Raw genomic sequence first — 12,413 nt, 5'->3', positions numbered from 1 at the left:
CTTTAAAAACAAAAACCCTTTTAGTCACCTTTTCCTCCCAAGAATACCCCAGGCAATAATACCACATAGGGTTGCCATATTTCAAGAAGCTTTTTGTTTTTGTTTTTCCCCACTAAATCTCCATATTCACCAAATTTTTAACACTTCCAATATGGCCATATGCCAATTCAGCAAGTCACCACATAATCCTGCAGTAAAGTGTTTTTCGGGTAGTTAAAAGAAAGAAAGAAATCCTTCCGCCATCTCACATAAAGTAAGTAAAAAATTAATAGCATTTACTCACAACCCCTAAAGTTCAACACAATATTGGGGGGTGTGTGTGTGTGTGTGACATTTTTTTTACCCTAACCTGAAACTGATGAAATTCATTAGTGGGCTGAATATTTGGCCCAACATAAATGAAAAAGTTTCCAGAGCTGTTTACAAAGATCAGTAACAACACTAGACAGTCATAAGGTGGATGTCCCTTTGAAGGAGAAATTTAAAATTATTAGGGAAATGGGAGAGGAAGTGCAAGAACTGTGTTGGTTGGAGCAGGCAAGGACGTGTGAACACAGAAGGGATGGTGTCTGAAAAAAGGGGGAAGAAGTGAGAGATGGAGGAGAAAGGTGGAAGAAAACACAGAAGGCTGGAGAGGGGGGGCAGGAAGAGTAGCAAAAAGCTAAAAGGAAGAAATGAGTTGGTGGGGAATTGAGGGAACAAGGAAGTGAATGGAGCTAAGGGAAGATGAGGAAGCAAAAAGGAAAGGATGGGAGGAAGGATGAAAACAAAGAGGTAAAAAACAGACGGGAAGGGAATGAGAGGGTGTTGTGCTCCCCTCTGACCTGGCCTACCACTGCCAGACGGCCTGTACAGGTAACAATAATAATGAACATTATTATCCTCATTGAATAATATCCTTAATGAAGACAAGTAAAACAATCAATGTGTACATAAGGAAAACTGCCCCACCTACTTTGTCGGTGTCCCCCACCCACTGAACTGGCTATGGGACTGGCTATGAGAGTAAGGCTCCAGCTAATTTGTATATTATCCCTGTATGTGGCTGAGACAATTTTCCCCCACCCTGGAGTGCAACTGGCACTTGCTTCTTGTTACTCAGCTGGTTTCTCTCCCAACAGAAATCATCTGTACCAGATGAGACCCGCCATCCTGTTGCTGTTTTTATTTGTCGCCATGGGTTCCTCTCGCTTGGTGCGCAGAGTGAGTATAATTACTTCGCGACAGTCGCCATCTAACAGCTTGATCTGTCTGTCTAATCAGTTGAAGTCACAGCCTAAACTTTGCACTCTGCTGTGTTGTGCTGGTTGCCTGTGAACCTTGCCAAGGCATATTCAGCAACAAGGCAGTTCCCCTAGTGCCTCTTAATGTAAGCACAAAAGGCGTTTGATAGAGCAGAAGGAATTTTTAAAACTGCTGATCAGGGCCGGCCCAAGACATTTTGCCGCTTGAGGCAAAACAGAAAACAGCATACCCTCCCTCCCTGCCTTCTTTTTCGCCAACTCACCTCCCTCCTCCTCTGCTGCCTGAAGCAACTGGAGGTGGCCCAAGGAAGCCCCAGTGGAGGAGAAAAAGGGAGGCCAGAGAGAAGCACGTTCTACTCTTCCCAGGTGATGCCAGCAGGTGACAAGTGCAGGAGGCGGCAAGCAGCATGCTGCATGGGAACTTGGATCTGCTGCCCCTCCAGTCTGCTGCCTCACTGAGGTTAATGGATGGGCCAGTCCTCCTGTTGATGCAAGGCGGCCACACCATTCAAGAGAATGGTACATGTGATACTAAAGCATACTGTCTTTTTTTTGTGTGATCAGCCAGTTCACAGCATACCCTCCAAAATCAGAGATGATAAAAAAATGGGACGTGGGACCCCCAGATCCAGTTTGCAGAGGCAATTGCACCACCCCTCCCCACTGCCAACCAGGGGTAAAAGCAGCAGGCGAGCTGGATTTGGGGGGGGGGCTCCCCTCATCCCTGGGCCAAAGCATCAGCCAGGACTTACCTCTGGGAAGGCATACGTTCAACAGTGCAATGGAAAGCAGGAGCCAGAGACCAGCAGCGCAAGGAGCCTTCATTCTTCAGGAGCTGATTTGCTCCTACCCTCGGCTCAGATCCCCACTCTTCCCAGTGCTGTGGGGTGCATTTCCACACACACACACACACCACCCCCATGCAAAAACACATGTCTTTTGGTCCTGCTGTCTCACAAGAGAGTGAAGAACCCCCCCCCAAAAAAGGGACATTCTAGGATCCAATCAGAAGCCAGGATGGTTTCTGTAATTCTGGGATGTCCTAGTCAAATCAGGATGGTAGGGAAAGGTCTCTTTTGGTGGTGGCCCAATGGAGCCCTTATGATTCTGAAAGGGAATGTTCAGAATCTGGTCTCCAGTCACATCCAACCCATCCATTCAAAACACTCTTAATACCATTTCAACAACCACGGCTTCCCGCAGAGAATCATGGGAACTGTAGTTTGTAAAGAGTGCAGAGAGGTATTAGAAGACCCCCTTACAGGGTTAAGCTTCTAAGCACCCATAACAAACTACAGTTCCTGGGATTCTTTGCAGGAAGCGTTAACTGTTAAAGTGATATGAACATTTAAAATGTGTGACCTTCTTCTCTGATATCTCTCCAAGACCCTAGCAGATCAAAATAGATGTTTCCACTTGTCTTCATTGTGCAATGAAATTACCAGCATACATGAGAACATGCTCTGTTTTCACAGCCTAGAAATGGACATTGGACCAAGTATACGCCAACGCTTGGACTTCACAACTGGTGGTTCTCGAGAATTCCCAGGCTGCCACCTTGTTTGGTGGTGGTTTATGTGCCTTTCAAGAAGCCCCTGGTGACCTCTGGAAATGGAAAACCTGTGACGCCTGGAAGAGTTCCGGATATGAGCAGAACTAATACACCACCGGGTTCAGTTACAGGAACTAATGGCAGAGGAGACATGAACATGGGAAGAGGGGATAGTGACCCCCTGGACACAGCTAGTCAAGATTGAATTGCTGAGGGAGTCCATGGATAGATTTCCTGCATTTCCAAAAGGCAAATGCAGCCCAGTGTGTGTCATTCAGATTAGGGTCAAGGAGTTGAGAAGGGGGCTTTAATTTCCCCACCCCAGTGCCATTTTACCCTGATCTAAATTGCTCTCTGGAGCTGCTCTGTGCTTTGGGAGGCAAAACATACAGACGCTATAAGGGCTCCAGTATGCTTTACATCTTAGCACCAATAGCAGTTGCGTGGGGTGGGGTGGGAGGCGAGATTTAGGTCAGCTAAATGGCATGAGAGGAAAGGGTTAACAGTGGTTCTGAATCCCCTCCAGCTGTATTTTCATTTTAAAGAAACTGTTAGAGAACCAATCAAGAATCTTCTGCGCTCTCATTTTGTTGAGCCCTAAGATGCTGCACAGAATTGAAATGAAACACCATGTAATCAAAAGGAATTACAGAGATCTCAAACTGAGTTGGCATTCATATTGGGGTATAGTTTTTTTTGTTTTGGTTTTGGTTCTTTTGTTATTTTTTGCTGAAGGGAAAAGTAGAAAAGATGAATATTGACCTTAGCTGTGTTTTCTTTTCTTTCTGTTTTCTTCCTGTTCCCCTCAAAGACTCAATAGTCCCTTAGTTTCTTTTCAAATTTGTTTTCTTTCTGTATTTTGGTAAATTATCTTCATTGGTTGAAAGCTAGTTATGACTTTTGTAACCATTTGATATATATACATACTTTTACATTAAATTGGAAATCCATGTTAAATATCATGCCACTGATTTTTTTTTTTTAGTGCTTGGCTGACATGGTGCTTAAATAGTGCTTAAATTCAAAACTCTTTGACCACAGTGTCTGATTTGTAAAGTGCTGGCTTAAAAACAAAGACACTGAATAGTTTTCTTCAATCTTCACATCTCTGTACCACATATTAAAATCATAACATGTTGTATGCCAACGGAACTGTGAGATCAGCTGTGACAGATGAAATGGGTTGGGTGGTATGTTGCCTTAATAAGTGAAGCTGATCCAAGCAAACAATTGTCCGTAGCTAACAGATCAATAAAGCCAGGCTGATCTTTGTAAATGGCATGATTGCTGTATTTCCTAAAACGGACACCAGAGGGAGGAAAAACACAAGCTACTACTGTACAGGATGGTATCTTTTTATTTTAAAAACTCCATAAGAGAGAAATAAACGACATTTGTTTTGAGTTCAACACAATTTCTAAGATCAGGAATTGTAAGGAAATGATTGGAAACATCAGCAGTAATCTTCTAGATGAATATAAGAAAGGCAAATATAATGCCTTAAGCTGTTTTTGGTGCTAGTAGTAGTTATGATGTTCATATCTTGTGCTTGTATCTTGCATTCACCAAGAATAAGAGAAAAGGAAGTCTATTTTAACCGACAGTGCAGTGTCGGATTTATGTATAAGCTAAACAAGCTATAGCTTAGGGCCCCACTCTCCTAGGGCCCCCCCCAAAATGTAAAGAAAAAAAACCTGGATGTACATTTCCAAAATATAAGATAAAAAACAAATAAAATAAAAACCTACATACCGCAACAGTGTTTTGTGTTGTGTAGGCTCCTGTGATGTAAGTAATGGGCCCCGCCTGCTAGTCTGCTCCCTAAAATATCACTGGTTTGCTATTATTATTTCATGTTCTAGCAAGTTTCTAGAGACTAGATTATGAATCTTTGTAAATTGTGTTTCTAAAGGAACCTTTGTTATTGCCAAATGCCAATGTGTTTGCATTATTAAGTTTGTTGTGAATAAAAAATAATTTTAATTACAGGTAGGTAGCTGTGTTGGTCTGGCGTAGTCGAAACAGAAGTCAGGAGTGAATTCTCCTGAGAATACCCCTCCCCACTCTCACACTATATATAAGGGTCTGGAGACTTTCAGTGTATCTGAAGAAGTGTGCATGCACACAAAAGCTCATACCAATGACAAACTTAGTTGGTCTCTAAGGTGCTACTGGAAGAAAAATATATATTTTTTTTAAAGTTGGAGCTTAATAATTATTTCACTATTAATATATTTCTTCTTAATTGTATTTCACTATTAATATACTTCTTCTTAATTGTATTTCAGTTGCATTTCAAACAATTACTTTGATAAAATACATATTTTGTTATATGCAAATGTCTTTAGGTACCTATTAGGTCCATAAATTACCATATAGCATATATTCAACAGAAAAACAGCGACAATTTGTTGTTGACAAAGGACAGCTGGACATATAAAGGGCCCCATTACCTTCAGTAGCTTAGGGCCTCATCAGACCTAAATCCGGCCCTGGTCGGAATCATCCAACAGCAAGTGCCACACAATACAGTCCTGGTGTTTGAGGCATCCTTGATTCAGTTGGCCTAGTTTAGCTGGAGCTTCAGTACAGGCACCTGTTGTTGTGAATCCTTTTTAGCAAAGCAGCTGGAAGAGGAGGAGGAGGACAGGACAGAGGAAGAAGAAACAGCTGTTAGTGGACAGGGAGCTTTTCCCCATCCTTTGGACCCCCTGGGAAACTCAACAAACCTGCTGGACCTGGAACAGGGTGTGGAGATTGCATCTGAAGGGGACAAAGCTGTAGGCAGCCTGAAGAAGGACCATCCTCCTTGGGTCTACCCATAAAAGCAAGTGAGAGACTAGGGTGTTGTCTACAAGTCAGACAATGGTTGGGTGCTGAACAAAAAACAGGCTTGAGTGAGAGAGAGGAAGAAGAGGAGGAGGCAGAAAGCACTGCAGACATAGGACAGACAGCTGAGGAGGAAGTTGGGGCTGAGGGGGCTGAGGCTGGAACAGATTCCCTGGAGCCAACAGGTCCTACTGTATTTAGCTCCCCTCCTCCCTTGTCTCCAAGAGCATGGAGAGTTTTGCATGTAGCAGAGCAGAGAGCACAGGGGGGTGGGGCTCCCCAACAGAGTTTAAGACTGCTGGGAAAACAGCTGGATGAGGAGAAGACTTCGGGGAAAGTGGGAGGCACAGATCGTCAGTCCTGGCAACTGGTTTGCCAGGGCCAGCCTTGCCCATAAGTTTTTCTGTTTGTATTCTGAATAAAGAATCAACTTTACAGCTCATCTCTGAGTCCCTTTGCTGACCTGCACCAGCCCTGACACCAGGTGGGAGCAGGCCCTTTATCAGACAACTGTTCTGAAATCCTTACTGTGGCATAGTGGTGTCACCTTGTGATAGGATAGGGATAAATCAGGATTATCTGATGTGGTATCCTACAGAAGTTTTGGGCTCCGAATCCCATCATTCCAGCCAGCTTGACTGGTGGTAGAGCATGGTGAGAATTGTAATCCAAAACATTGGACGGGCACCACATTAGCCTTAAAATCAGGCCTTAAAACCCTAGGTTTTAGGACAGGTATGGGGGGGGAACCTTTGACTTTCCAGATGTTGATGAACTGCAGTTGTTCTAATCCCTGGCAGGGCCTGATGCTAATTGTAATTCAGCAATATCTGGAGGGCCAAATGTTCTCTACACCTGACTTAGGAGATGGAGGTGTGGAAGCATCCTAGCTAGGAGGTTTGGGTTGGAGCAGGAATGTTGTTATTGTTGGCATCCATATGTCTGAAGAGACAATGGAGTGTGCCTCCAAGGGTGAAGTCAAACTGCAGCACCAAAGTGACCTCTCTGGGGTGCAAGCCTGGGTAGTGTGTATGGAGGTCCTGGGCTGCCCAGATGATAAGCCCACCACCACCCCCGACCTCACTGATGTGGTCCAAAGGAAAGCAGATCAATATGTTTGGTACCAGCTTGGCTGCAGAAGTTGCCAGAAGGAGACATTCAAGGCACCAACCTTGAACCTTAGGGACTTCACTCCGGATTTGGGTAGGGTTTACTTCTTAGCCTGTTCTTCTCCTGAAGATGTTCCACAAGGCAGCAGAGGTTTAGGATCAGAGTTTTCCTCCTCCTAGATGGGCTTCCTTCCCAGGTTGCCAAGTCCCAAGAGAAACAAACCCTATAGAAGAGGGACAGGGAGATAAACGTTTTAGTGCAGAGACGTGCCAAGGATGAGTTGAATCAATGGAGCAGCAAATGTGAATAAGAGGATGGGGGTTCTGCAGGCTCTCCCCATTTTGGAACCTACCACTGCTTTATCATGAGAAAAAAGAAGGCTTCCCCCCCCCTCTTTAGGAGTGTTCTGCAGGGGGAGTTCATTCACCTTAGACACCCAGGAATAAAGAGGTAGTGTGGATTGTGTCCTTTCAATATGTTGCACTGCCAGCCCAACTGATTTTGATGGCAATTTCAGTGTTGTGAGTCAAGGTGAGTTTGTCGGTACATTACTAGTCACCAGACAACCAGAAAGCCCGTAATTGGCAGCACAAATCCAAAGCTATTTTAGGAGATCAGTATGGGATTAGGAACACCTTTTGAATCAAATGGGTGCATTGGTTCTTGCTCATTATGTCTACTTATGCTAAGTCTATTATGAATCACATTTTTGCTTACTGCACACTTTGAAAATAGCCCATTTATTACATGTAATTCTTAACCTAAATGGGAAACATTAGTTTCTTTGCACTATAGAGAAAAGTTGGAGAAGTAAAATTATATACCACCAGTTGATCTGTCATTTTCATCTATATTATCACAAACGAATTAAGCATCATTTCTGTTTTGCTGATGCTGCGTCCATCTCTACTACAGATAATCTTAATGACATTTTTGCCTTGTCTAAACCATTAATTATGGTATGATGGTCAGGTTACCCAGTTCCAGAATTAGGTGTAGGTTTGGTGCAAGAAGTAACTTGTTAAAAATATTCTTTTTATTTCCTTTTCCTTTTTTGTGTGCGTAATTAAGAGACAGGTGGGGAAGGAGGAAACCATGAAATCAAGAGGTGATCAGAAAAAGTTATTCAGTTAATGTATGTATTTTTAGAAATGTATTGCTCGTGTAAAACAATGAACTTCAAAAGAGAGAGAAAGACCTAAAAATAGGAGTTTTAGGCCCAGTCCTAAATATATTTTTTATTCTGCACACTTCCCATTAAGTTTAGTGACACTACCCTCCACCCAAACATATGCAGGGTTAGGCTGTGTCCAATTTGCAAAACACTTTGCATTTAGTCTGAACTGGACACTATTGATGGTCGAGTATCTGGATGCACCTTCTTCATCTGTTGCTATGGTTACTGTTCAGTTTGTTCAGCCTAAGGCATAGCTGCCAAGTCTCCCGTATTCCCCGGGGAACCCCCGTTTATCCAGCTGTTTCCCGCTGGCAGCCCGGATTTTAAAAAACCCCGTAAATCCCCCGGATTCTTACTGGCCCAGGGAGGCTCCTTCTGCGCATGTCTGGAGTCTCTGGACATGCGCAGAAGCGATTTCTGGTGCTGCAGCCATTTTGGAAATGAGCAGAGCATGCGTAGAAGCGACTTCTGGTGCTGCTCTGCCCAGTTCCAAAATGGCCACAGCGCGACTTCCGACGCTGCAGCCATTTTGGAAATGGGCAGAGCATGTGTAGAAGCAACTTCTGGTGTTGCTCTGCCCAGTTCCAAAATGGCCGCAGCACGACTTCCGGTTCCGCACAGCTGCCGATCCCGGATTTTTCAGTCTGGAAGTTGGCACCTATGGCCTAAGGATGTGCTCAGGATGTCCGGAATTGTAAGGACATTTGCCTAGCTGATTAAAGTAACCAGAGGTAGCATGATCTGCTGGGTGGGCAAGACAATAAATGCTTCCTTGTAGTACAGCAAGGTGCCAAAGGTTTCGAAGAAAAGCATGGCAAGACACGGGGAACAGAAGGAACTCTTTTTAGACCCCACCATTTTTTATTACTATTGGCCTATACATTCCATCTGTGTGTCAGATGCTTGACACCTCAATTTCAGGTGCTCCTGGAATACACTAATATTTTGGATCCATTTCTATTCTGGCTCTCAGCCTGGTTTTGAGACTGGGATTGGACAGGGGGGCTTGCATCCTCATGCTGGATCTCTGATGGGCACACCGACCTGTCAAAGGGACTCATGGGGAAGAAGAAGAAGAAGAAGAAGAAGAAGAAGAAGAAGAAGAAGAAGAAGAAGAAGAAGAAGAAGAAGAAGAGGAAGAAGAAGAAGAAGAAGAAGAAGAAGAAGAAGAAGAAGAAGAAGAAGAAGAAGGGATTTGATATCCCGCTTTATCACTACCCCAAGGAGTCTCAAAGCAGCTAACAATCTCCTTTTCCCTTCCTCCCCCACAACAAACACTCTGTGAGGTGAGTGAGGCTGAGAGACTTCAGAGAAGTGTGACTAGCCCAAGGTCACCCAGCAGCTGCATGTGGAGGAGCGGGAAAGCGAACCCGGTTCACCAGATTGCGAGTCCATCGCTGTTAACCACTACCAGGCAAATCCAGTCCCCCACTCCTGGTTTCCATCTTGTCCCCAAACTATTTAATATATGCATGAAACTTCTGGATAAGTTGTCCAGAGATTTGGAGTGTAGTGTCATAGAATCCAGAGAAAAGGGCAAAGCCCACCCCCCCAAACCCTCCAAGGAGGCCTTTGTCGAGCCCACTCCAGCTACTACCCATCTCTTGGGCTTCCTATTCCTTTGGCCCTCCCACTCACAGCCTTTTCTTACTAACTGCAGCGATGCATCTTCTGTTGCTTCTCTACTTCCTTCCTAAACCACATAGGAAGCAAAGACACAGCCTATACTTCATTTCTCCTGTTCATCTCCCAACCATCCCCACCCCAGGACCAATAGCCTTTGTGATCCCCCAGGGGAAACACATACATACACTGGGGGGGGGGACCTGACCTCTCCCCGCAAATGTCAGGAAGAGAACAAAGGGCAGGAGTGAGCCTAATGGGCACTTGGTGGGGAGGGATGTAGTGATGCTTGTAGGTGCTACAATAGAGGGTCTGATGGGGCTATATCAGGCATCCCCAAACTGCGGCCCTCCAGATGTTTTGGCCTACAACTCCCATGACCCCTAGCTAATAGGACCAGTGGTTGGGGAAGATGGGAATTGTAGTCCAAAACATCTGGAGAGCCAAAGTTTGGGGATGCCTGGGCTATATGGATGCAGCAGACCCAGAGAATGAATCAGAAGAGGGACCACATTTGCAGAATACATGTCACCCAGCTAGGGCTGCACACACACCATACATGTAAAGCACATTCCAGCCCCCGCCCCTGCCCCCCTAAGAATCCAGAGAACTGTAGTTCATTAAGGGTGCTGGGGACTGTAGCTCTGTGAGAGGTAAGCTACAGTTCTAAGGATTCACAAATCTACAATTTGCAGCACCCTTAACTACAATGTACAAGATGTGCTTTACAATGCCCAAGAGAGCCAGTGTGGTGTAGTGGTTAAGAGCGGTAGACTCGTAATCTGGGGAACCGGGTTCAAGTCTCCGCTCCTCCACATGCAGCTGCTGGGTGACCTTGGGCTAGTCACACTTCTTTGTAGTCTCTCAGCCCCACTCACATCACAGAGTGTTTGTTGTGGGGGAGGAAGGGAAAGGAGATTGTTAGCCGCTTTGAGACTCCTTTGAGTAGTGATAAAGCGGGATATCAAATCCAAACTCTTCTTCTACTCTTCTGAATATTTGCGTGTTGAGACCCCACAGGCACCCCCTCAAGGAGGAATAAAAACACTAGGATGCATGATATAAGGTTAATGTTATTGGGCAAATTTAGGCCACAACTTTATTGGTTACAGAATGTGAGCGGTATTGGCTTAGGCATTGAGTAGACCAGGCTATATCTGACTCCTGCCCGCTGCACAGGAAGTCTGGTAGGGTAAACCACCGGTAGGGGGAGCCCTGTCGATGCAAACCAACTTGAGCTTCCCCCTGGGTTCCCGGAAGGGTCATGGCATGGCCCTAGCCCTGCCCTGGGCTTCAGACAAGATCCACACCCCCGGATTCCTTTAATTGAATACACCTACACATGGAGGGGCAGGCGATGGCCAGGCCTCCCCTCCCCCATCAGGAGGTCACCCAATGCCTAAGCACAAAACCTTACAAAGTTGTGACAATTGCTACGAGGTAGGCGAAAAGCAAATGGCCTGAGCCAATCTGCCAAGCGGAAAAATTCCTACCAGGCCCCCCAATGGCGACCAACCAAGGTCCATAGCAAGGCCATTAAAGACCAAACCTGCAAAAAGGGAGGGAGGGTGGGAGATTGAGAATGCGAGCCAGGAGGAAGTCTCTTGGCTTGTGCCTCAGTTTAAACTATCCCCGGCCACGCCCCCCAGCCAGCCGATTGGCTGGCTGATGGATGATGTGGCCGGGATTCCCCCCGGGCGGCACGGAACAACGTCCGCGCCCCCGGAGGGGAGTGGGTGGCCACGTGGTCCACTGCAACTCCGCCCCACCAGGAAGTGGAGCGGATTTGTTGTGTGTACAGCCTAGAAATGTTTGTGCAGAATACATGTCCCCTCCATAAGTTGGGGCATCAATCTGAAGAACCAGCGAGTTGGCCCAGGATATGGGTGAGCCTGAGGAATAATCACATGTGATCTGAAAGTGGGGTGATGGTGGTTAATTGCATTCTCTCAGAGGCAGCTGTGTTCCACCCCTCAGAGAAGTGGGCCTGGTTTGGTTTAGCTCATTCCATGTGTTATGGTGTTCCATCTCAGTGAGAAAAGATTGTGTGGCGATACCCCGAGTCCTCCCCGAGAGAAATAAAGACACAAGACACATTGCATAAGGTTAATGGGCATAAAAAGGCCACAACTTTATTGATTACGGATGTAGAGAGGTATTGGCATAGGCATTGGATCTAACTGACTATATCCAACTCCAGCCCGGTCTGCTGGCAGTATGTGAAGGGTTAACCAGCCATTGGATGAGTCCTGCGATGCACATCAACTAGGAACTCATACTGGGGCCACCATTAGGGGTGTGCCCTCTGGCCCTCACCTACCACAGCTTCGGACTTGGCAACGCCCCGGACTCCTTAAGGGAGTACCCTTCTGCATTTCGGGAGAGGTGATGGCAGCAACCTCCCCCCCCCCCCCGCACCTGTACATTCTCGAGATAATCCAATGCCTACTGCCAAACCCAAAGTTGTGATGATTTGCTATGCGGTAGGCGAAAACCACCAGGCCTGAGCCAATTTGCCAAGTGGGAAAATTCCTACCAGGTCCCTTAACGGCGACCAACCGAGGTCCGCAGCAATGTCAACAAAGAACCAGAGCGAGGAGGATTCCCCGCCGCGCGCTCGCTTAAATGCGCGAGCCCCCCCCCCCCGGGACATCTAGATTGGATGTGCCGAGGGCGCGCCGCAGTGGGGAGCCGACCAATGGGCTGGGGGGAATGCTAACCATTCCCCCCCCCTAAGTGAAGGCCTCGTGGGCCCACAACATCTCCTCCCCCTCAGGAGGGAAGAGATTTTTCCCTCAATAACCACAGACATTCTGTGACATAATGATACTTGCTGCTAATAAGATGTTGGGCATTGCGTGAAACACAAATGACTGTG

The 12,413-nt window shown here is 46.1% G+C and overlaps 1 protein-coding gene across 1 annotated transcript in view; it reads right to left on the bottom strand.

Moving 5' to 3' along the window:
* Positions 1–5,113: 5,113 nt before the first annotated feature.
* LOC132591255 (uncharacterized) overlaps positions 5,114–12,413 on the bottom strand; it is a 119,251-nt gene continuing 111,951 nt past the window's right edge. Inside the window, exons 11-12 of the transcript XR_015947354.1 lie at positions 6,797–6,958; positions 5,114–5,423 (exon numbers count right to left, since the gene is read on the bottom strand). The gene's annotated coding sequence lies outside the window, so the exon portion shown is untranslated. The remainder of the gene's footprint in view (positions 5,424–6,796; positions 6,959–12,413) is intronic.

Source organism: Zootoca vivipara, chromosome 15 (genome assembly GCF_965207765.1).
Source record: "Zootoca vivipara chromosome 15, rZooViv2.hap1.1, whole genome shotgun sequence".
NCBI lineage: Eukaryota > Metazoa > Chordata > Lepidosauria > Squamata > Lacertidae > Zootoca > Zootoca vivipara.
The sequence above is the reverse complement of the archived record's forward strand: the minus strand, read 5'-3'. Positions and strand labels throughout refer to the sequence as shown.